A 9810-nucleotide genomic window follows, 5' to 3' on the forward strand; every position below is an offset into this window, starting at 1 on the left:
TCCCGACCCCTGCCCTATATATCATACACCGTACAAATTCCCGACCCCTGCACTATATACCCTACATATTCCCGACCCCTGCACTATATACCATATGGCAGGGGTGTCCAAACTTTTTGCAGAGGGGGCCAGTTTTGGAGAGGTGAAAATGTGTGGGGGCCAACCACTAATCAGGGTTAGTGTGGGCATGGCCTCCGCGGGTCCCGCACAGCACGCCCACCAGGGTGTCAGTGCCGGCTCCGTGCAGAGCACATTCTTGAAATCAGAGTGGGGTGGTCCTTGCGGGTCCTGTACAGCACACGCCGTCTGTAATGATGTAGAGGATTCCCTGTGCACACATGGGGACTCCCTTCCTGCCGATTATGCCCGACAAGTAACGGGCAGATAATTGTAAGGCGGTTGATTAACGAAACGATTAATGAAATATAAAATAGCTTTTTTGTACACGTGTATTTTATACTGTGGTCAATAGCGCTGGCAGGCTGCATAATATTGATTTTATGACAGAGGGTCGCATTTTGGCCGCATTTGGCCCCTGGGCCGGACTTTGGACATGCCTGCCATATGGCGTACATACGCTCAACCCCTGCCCAATATAACATACATACTCACGACCCCTGCACTATATACCATACGCCGTACATACTCCTGAACACTGCACGTGCAGGGGATAGACCATAATTAAAAGAGCTACAGATGGTTGTCTAATCCTGCACAAAACAATATAGGATGGCCAGTACAGTGCTCATTTATGACACTGACCTGCATCGAGAACAAATTGTTTTTTTATAGCTTCCAGCAACAATTTTTGCACATCTGTCTGTAGCTTTTGGCCCTTTACTGCCCGTGTTCTTATATCTGCAGCCTCATGAAATATTTACTGCCTAGTTGCCTTGATCTTTTTCAGTAAAACCCCATAGACATCTTTGGGGATGGCCTTTTATTGAACCCTGCCTTGGGAAAATGCCCCATAGAAGCCTATTGAGTTGTATGACACATGAGCCGGAAGTAAGAAGGGAATCCAGGCAGGTATGTGGTAAATGCAGCCATATCATGGAGGAGACCCCGGAGGGGCTACAGCTGAAGCAGCGATATACAAGCAAGTATTATACCATACCTACCTTTAAAAGGAATTCTGCTGCTTTACCCACACAGGTGTTCTTGAAACTGCTGTGTATTGTTATGAAACATGTAATAAGGCAAAGTGCCATTCACACAGATAGAAAACTTTTAAAAGCATCATTTGTGTGTCAACTTGCCCAATTGTGCTGCACTGCGGAACAGGTGTCCCCAATAGAGAAACCCCTACTTTTCTCCTTCTGGAGTCACAATGGCCTGGATTACTCCAGTGCTACTCTACCCCATTTTAAATCTAATCACGGTCACCATTACCTAAACATATGTCTGCAAACTAATCGTGCTGAAGAAGGAGTTAATCAGTGACAATGAAAGTGGATTGGACAGCCACGTGGTATCTGTAGCCCCAGTCTGGGTGTACTGTGTAGTATCTTGCTGTGACACAAGCAGATCACCGTGAATCATCACAGCACTTCCTCAGTCTTACACGCTACAGGAACGACCCATATTTCCCTGAAAGTAACAAAGTAGTGTGTGTGACGCAAGTCTCAGCGTGTTGACCTGTGATTGCACCGAGGTTCAGACGGTGTGTGGATAATACCCAACCACTACAGGAAGCCAGAAACAACAGAAAGGTCACTGCCATTACTCACATTGCCTGGGTAGCAAGGCACAGAGCCATGTAATCATCAACTACCTATACAATGTTTAAAGTGCAGATAAGGGCTGCCCTTGCCTAATATTTGCTGTCTGTGTGCCACTGGGGGCCTTGGAAACACAACAGGAAGTGACAACAAACCTTATAAGGAACAGGTCCCCCATTTAACCCACTTCCTGTTTTGTTGATGATTTTCTATCACTTTTGGTCTCTGTAAAGCTACGTCCAATAATTATCGTTGGAAAATGAACGATTAACGACCGATCAGCGATTATTCTAAACGATCTTCTAGTGCATGATTCTGTACATGCTGTAATGATTTAAATATAATCCACCAATAATGTACACACACTAGATATGATCGTTTGAAGGATGCAGGAAGTGACGTGTACCAGAGAAGAACAATCCACGATCACTGAACGACCGTACACATAATAGATCATCGCCCAATCCGATCCGCTGGGACGGTCGTTCATTCCCAGCAACATTCCTCGTTCATCGTTGTGCACTTATTTTTGTTAATGATTATCAGACGATTGGTCATTAATCGTTCGCTCCTAACGATAATTATTGCACGTGTGTACGTAGCCTATCAACAGGGGTGATATCAGACAGACAACAATAAACACAGGGGTTTATTGCCTTAGGCTATGTACACACATGCAATAATTGTCATTGGAAAGGATCTTTTACGATGCATGAACATGCACTGTACATACAGCATCGTTCTGCTCTATGGAGAGGGGAGGGGGCAGAACAATGGAGCGGCACCCTGCTGTGTTCTCCCTCCACTTGCATTACGACTGTTCGTCGTCCGTAGATCCACCAGGACGGTTGTTCGGACGAAGAGCGCTGTACACACGTAAGATTCTCCCTGAGCCGATTATAAGGCGAGAACTATTGCACATGTGTACCTAGCCTAAAGATTCTTCCTAAAACTGAAAAATGTATTGGCTTTAAAGCGGGGGTTTAATCTGGTATTTCCTTGTCCTTTCATTCTATAACTTTTGTACCATTCTATAGCCTGATTGTACCATTGTTTTTTTTGCCTTCCTTTGGACCAACTATGTCTTATGGGGTTTTAAATCTGGGATATGTTTATTTCCCTAGTGGTTGAACTTGATGGACTTATGTCTTTTTTCAACCTAACCTATGTAACCTTATATTAAGCCTTGTGACATCATCACTGAAACGCTGTGCTTCTCTATGCAAAGCAGAGCTGATTTGATAAATGGAGACCGGAGGTCAGCCTTAGATAAATACTAATTTCCTTGTGTGTCCTATGTGTGCTGTGGTCACAATCTCTTTTATAAAAGCACAATTTCTTTCTGTGATATCATTTGATCAGCTAGTGGAAAATTCCAGCTGCGAGGAATATTCAAACAGTGGAAGCTGGCCACAGCTGAAGGCACCTGAAAAAAGATACAGTGCAATTTGTATTTGAGTCTTTTCCCTAGGAATATGTAAATAGGGATAGGTGTAGGCGCTGCACGTCCTGCACATGATGTTCATACGCCTGTTTACCTAACAGACAATGTAAATGGCTACAGAACAAATGTTTACAGGCTCTTGTACCTCCACACCAAGCATTACTGTCTGTACGCTGGAGGCAGGATAGGGAACAATGATGAACCGTAATATCACTTTGGGAATGTTCAGACAGAAATTACCGAAAGCTTCACTATCTAACACAAACATCACATCAATATAGAAAAATTAAACCTGCTTTTGAAAGAATTTTCCTTAACCAGCACAGGAAAAAAAAAAAAATTACAAGGAATTTTTTGCTTTTTTACTAATCTTAAATCCGGAACTGTCCCTGCAGTACTTTTTTTCACCACATGATGACCTTATTACTCCAGATTGATTGCCAATTAATCAGCCCACTTTCTATGAGCCCAGGATGACATGGAGCAGTCCCCAGCTTGTGACTGGGAAGTGAAGCAGAAAAGTGATTCCCTCATCTCCTACTCTGCTTTCCCCTCTTATTGGGGCGACTCATTGCTAGAATATGACCAGATAGTTTTTTTTGTGCTGTTTCAGTTCTTCCCACCCCTAAGGGAAAGTGTTCCCAAGCAGAGAAAAGGAAAATACAAGAGAGAAGCGGGGGAAAGCACAGAAAGAGAATGTGCTAAATGTAAAGTTTTTAAAGGCTTGCAGATATGTTCAAATGCCCCATAACTTTCCTATTGGTTCATTTGTTTATTGGGTTTCCTCCCTAGGCAATAGAAAAGCTAAAGAATGGTGGGGGGTGTGAATCAGGCTTTGGCACTATTAAAAACTCTTGGGGCTTTCATTTGGGAAATCTTTCAATAGCGAAACCTATTCTATTGACAATCTAAGGCTACGTACACACGTCAGAGGATTCTTGTCTGATTATGCCTTTAAGGCTGGTGAACAAGAATCTGATGTGTGTAAAGCGCTCATCTGCCAGGACAGATCCATGAACGATGAACAACTGCAATACAAGATTCTTTCCATGGACAAAAGTCCAATCTGAAGCCTAAAATTTGAATTTTTCTGGGACAATTCCCCCTCCAGTAACAAAATTCTGATGGCGGTCTTATTCATTTCCTTCCATATAAAAAAATTTTGGCTGTGCATACATTTAAAAAACCCTGTACCTGGAATAATCATATAAAAGGACAAGTCAAATTCAACCCTATGCATTTCAAAGTATGGCAAAACAAAAGATGCTCAAAGTCTTTGTTTTCTTTACAAAGCAGCCACAGCCTTGGTAAAACATTCTGCAAGCATGTGATACAAAATGACCTTGCTCTCTGTGAGGAAGCAGTGGGCTCACTGTTGAAGTCTGACATGTCCCCCGACAAATTTAAGCTGGAGATCTCCAATCAGAAAGGAGCATAATCTTAACTTACTGCAGCACGGTAGATATGACACAAAAGGAGGTGTGTCGGATGTCTGCAGAGAGATCACTGTTTTGACAAGTGCCTCTGGCAAACTGGCAATTGACAGGCTTGTCCGCTGTGTAGGTAACACATGGGGCTCCCTCTGGTACCCTGCAATGCACCCCCTCTATACATTTATGTTAGGGAAGAATCATGAATTGGATGAATACAGAAACAAGGTGGGAATTGTAAGGATAGTACATGCTGCCTATATTTGGTAATCTGAACCTAAATTTGAGAAATAAAGAGGTTCACTTTGGAGTCCGGCAGCAAATAATCAACTTTCCTTTTTACCCTGCAGCTCCATTCAGCTTCAGGTGCCAAAGGAAATACCTAGTAATCCTCTGTCTGTAGAAGCATATGACAGCAGTAGCAAACCTTCCCACATCTGTTCTTTTCTTAATTCTAATAACTCATCTTAAAATATGCAGTTTCTGGATCAGTCATATGATGTCATAGGTCCTACTTTTTCTCCTCCCATCACCTAAGGACATAGAAGTGGCATTCCTTCCAGGCTTATTTTAAGCCCAGGTTGTCCCAGTTAGCCAGTGCTTGGCCTGGGTCTCAATGGGCCTACATATATATATAGATATATATATATATATATATACATATATATATATATATAAATATTTTGAGCCTAGTGGGCGTGTCAATGACAGCCTGGATTAGCAGGAAATGGTTGGAGGTCACCGGGTGTCATTAACCCCAAAAGACCACCAACACTTAAAATGAACCAGTATATTTTTCAAACAGTCAGTTATATTCTCACCTTTTAAAGGTCGGCCTTAAACATTTCCAAATCACTATTTTTGCCAAAGGACAAATTGTTACAAAGTCGAAAATGTTTTCAGTGGCAAATGCGACTGCCACAAATATTGTGATGCACACAATATTAATTAAGGATACACATCAGTTGAGTAATAGAGATCCTCTTGACTACACGGAATGAGGAAGACAACAATGTCATGTGGGCTATGACACATACCTAAAAATATCTGCAGCCAATCAGATGGTACACAGGAAATAAAATTGTGCTCCATTATCTCATGCTCAGTGAGTGACTATTATTTTATCATGTTTTCACTAATTGGAGGAAGCATCCAACTGAAGGCTGGTAATAGATGGGAACTTCTTGTACCAATCTGAATTTGTAATTCCAACCAAGTTTTTAGTTTTCAACTAAGTGGGGAAGAGTTAATCTCTGCCAAGTTTTTGTTGCGGTCAATATTCCTTGGGGAAAGGCTTTGGGGGTGACCTTACCCCAATTCTTGTACCAGTGACCATATTGGACAAAAAGCAAGGGCGACACGTCCATAGTGGAGACATAGACCTATAATATGATGGAACTCTTCCCCCATGCTACATAAAAATAAAAACTACCATATGGGATTGTGTAGCTGACTGAAATATTTAACTTTTTTTTCTATTTCCAAGAACTTGAAGAGTAGATTGTTGGAGGTTATGGGGGGCTTAAAAACTTGTCCCCATCCCCATGTGACAATGCTTAAGTCTTTCAACTGGCTACTCAGTTACCCATTGCTTTATGATGGTGGTTCAAATTGCCCTAGTTCAGCCCCTGTGGAGGAACCCTTGAATTAACCTTTAGGTCTTGGGGAACCCCAGCTATTTAAGCAGCTTACAGTACATTAGCATGGTCAATGTAAATAATACTTTTTTTTTATTGCTGGCCAGTAAATGCCATCCATATAGATCACTGGTGTCAGTTAAATTGACCTAGGAGCACAAACAGCTGATTTTTCAAGGAACCCCTAGCAACCTTTAGAGGGGCCCTGGTGTTAAGAAACACCGCCCAAGCCAAAAGAGAAGCAAATGGTACCAACTATTTTTGGGACACATGACTATGGTAGGGGCATTAGACTTCGCTCCACAAAAAGCCCCTCAGCAACCAGACTTTGGATTCTGGAATATTTCAGCACTATATAAATACATGCAAAGTGGGAGAGGGCACTTTTAGATTGTGTACCCCTCACTCTTGTATGTAATGAAGCAAGAAAACAACTATCTGCAGTCTTAGAAATGCAGCACGCAACTCCCCAAGATTTGTGCAAGTAAATTGGCAGCTATACAAGTAGTTACAAGTGTGTACAGGTATCAGTCTAAATGATTGGCTTCATGCCACCATACCATCCCCAATAAGCAAATGCTTTAACCTAAAATAAGCATTTAAATTAGCATTACCATAATGCATTAGAGTGAAGGCAACATAAAACCCAGTATAGCTGGATTTGGTAAGTTATCAGAAAATCTCTTCCCTCCTTACAAAAGTTTGTATACAGTCTGGCAGTTTCCCTCCTTACAAAAGTTTGTATACAGTCTGGCAGTTTCCCTCCTTACAAATGTTTGTATACAGTCTGTGTTTGGGGTGTTCCTCTTTAGCATATTAAGAAGGAAACCTTGGTGTCAGAGTCACAACAAGAGAAGCCAGTTACAACACCAACTGAATCCCAGGAGCCTGAACTGCAGGTTTTTTCACCTGATGCAAAACAGGAATTTAGATGAGGGCATTCCTCCAAGAACTGTCAGGTGTACACAAAGACCTTTGGATTACAATAGCTTGATGACTGTTCCGTCTCTGCATTGCTCACTTCCTACGCTAGTCACATTATCATAACCACGCCGGGTTGATTTTTGTGAATAAAATGCCGTGAGAACACCAGCTAGCATATGTGCAGCCTCAAGGGGGACTGGATGAGAAGTTGGGTTTTTACAGTTAGGGAAACCTTTACTGAAAGATGATGAAAGCTGCCATTGCTGAATTTTTTTCTGAAGAACGGTTCTTGGAGAGATGTAAAGCTGATTTTTTGGCTTCAGTAGTTTTAATCGGACACCATGCAGGGAACTGGGTCAGTAATTCAGAATGCATTAAAGCAGAAGAGAAAAAAAATAAAAAAAAGGTCTCTTGCCTTCCAGACAGGGCTGTGCTATAGCAGAGTTGTGATGGGCAAAATGGAAATTCCTTGGCTGGTAAAACAGCTGTGAACACACAGTTTACCATGGGTTATAACAACACACTGTTCTATGTGCTGTGCCATTTTTATGTCCATGGCATTTTTGTGATTTATAGGCAGGGATACTAAAACATAACTAGAATCCAAAGAGTCAGGTAAGGGGAAATGTATAATTGGGCCATTTTATAACTGGAATGCTGAAACAAATATAGTATCACAGATTCCAGACAGAGGGAATCAGCATTCCTCCAAAACAGGAGGTAGCCCCTCCATGCTTCTGTCCTCCCTCCTTAACAGAGAAGAGGAAGCCCATTCTAAATCTCAAATTCCAGAGCACACATTAGCTTTACTCCCCCCCCTATACTCTAAAGCCTCAATAGTAGCCCCCAACTATAAACACCAGACAAGAAGAATCCCTTCCAAACACTCCTAGCAATCCCTTATCTAGGAGCAGTCACGCAAGCACAAAATTATTAATATTAAAACTGAAGGTGATGATGAAATCCTCAGAATTCAGGAATCAACCCGGATCAAAACAGTTCTAATTCGCTAACACCCAAAATACTCTGCACTCTTTACAGGGAACCTGCACCTGGGAATCATGAGAGATACCATTACACACCTTTCTTTATGAGAATACTAACTGATCCAGTAATCAGTACAGGTGGAAACTGTTGCTAAACTGAGAATGGAAAATACACTGCTTGTAAGTGAATAAACAAACAATCCATGTTGTACATGCTGCATTGTTTCATTCAGGTCAATTAATATATTCATTTCAAAATCAAGGCTGCAATATGATGCTAACCTGAACTTAAACTGGCCACAGACCCAACAATTTGATTATTAGTTCTCAATTTGGACTTAAAGGTTTGTTTAAAAAAAAAAAAAAAAAAATCAACTCACTATTTTTGATGCCCATAAATCCACAAATTAACACAAACATGTTTTGCCAAACGAGGATTTTTCAACCCAATAAATTATTTTAGTTTATACAATTTTTAATTGATTAAAAAAAGATTGTCCATTCATCAAATTAGCCAATCACATTTGTTTTTAGGATCAAACGTTGGTTCAAAGCAACTCAAATTGCAATGTGCATGGCCAACAGAAGACAGGAACTAAGGAAGGGGGTTTGTCTAATGCTCCCAAAGATCTTGTAACCAGCAAATTAAGCCAATACACATGAACGGGTTAGGCGCTGCTAAGTGTTCTCCCATCAATGTGATGCTGGAGATGATCCACTAAGAAGGTGGTAGGCACTGGGTAGAGTTCACTAGCAGGCTAATACTAAGGTGCAATTCTTAACCAGAGTTGCCAACTGCCCATAACTGCCTAAGCCAATGGACAAGACCACGTCTGGCATTGTTACGCGTCATTAAGATGCTGGTGATTATCCACCAATAAGTCACCTTTACCAGTAGCCCAATACAAAGTAACAAAGTTCATTCAAAGTTGCCAATTGCCCACAACATCCCTGGATTCCAATACCAACGTGAAAACCTTTATTTTTCTATTAGATTGCTTCTGCTATTAATTCTCTTCCAACTGTTTATTTTTATAACAAAGTTTAGAAAACATGAAAATATCAATGTGTAACAAACATGCCTGGAATTAAACTCCAATTGTTCAGCTTTCATGGCTTGATTATTAATGGGAAGTTGTACCTGGGGATGTTACAAAGTAATAGCTCCTCTGGTTTGGAAGAGATCAGCCATCAATATCAATGATTGAAAATCACATATGTGAATCCAGTGCTCTCATTAATAGCAGCAGACAAGTTGTCAGAACTTATGAACACTGATCAGCAACCATGGCAAAAGTGACAAAAAGAGCACACATAGCATTTGAAAAGCATTTACCTGTCAGTAGACCAGGAGGGATGAGTCCAACCTGTTGCCTGATCCTGTAATGAGCTTTCAATTCCCTACTGCACTCTCTAGGAGTTCTGATCTTCTGACGTTGCCTTTCACCCCACCCCTGGCTGCAAATCCCACAAGAGGAAGAACTGGCTACTCCTCTTCCTCTGAGCCAATTCAATCCCTCCTCCCCCTCGCCTCTCTGTAATAGACATAACTAGGGGCCACACAGGACCTGCTAGTTCACATGAGAGGCAAACACAGCAATTGTGCATGTTTGTTATATGTCCCATGAGAGGGGAGCTGTTCATGTGTGTTATATGTCCCATGAGAGG

At 41.5% G+C, this 9810-nt stretch overlaps 1 protein-coding gene across 1 annotated transcript in view; it reads right to left on the minus strand.

The window, feature by feature from the left end:
* CERS2 (ceramide synthase 2) overlaps positions 1–9613 on the minus strand; it is a 31097-nt gene extending 21484 nt beyond the window's left edge. The window contains exon 1 of the mRNA XM_072428263.1: positions 9479–9613. The gene's annotated coding sequence lies outside the window, so the exon portion shown is untranslated. The remainder of the gene's footprint in view (positions 1–9478) is intronic.
* Positions 9614–9810: the final 197 nt, after the last annotated feature.

This window comes from Pyxicephalus adspersus, chromosome 12, assembly GCF_032062135.1.
Source record: "Pyxicephalus adspersus chromosome 12, UCB_Pads_2.0, whole genome shotgun sequence".
Taxonomy (NCBI): domain Eukaryota; kingdom Metazoa; phylum Chordata; class Amphibia; order Anura; family Pyxicephalidae; genus Pyxicephalus; species Pyxicephalus adspersus.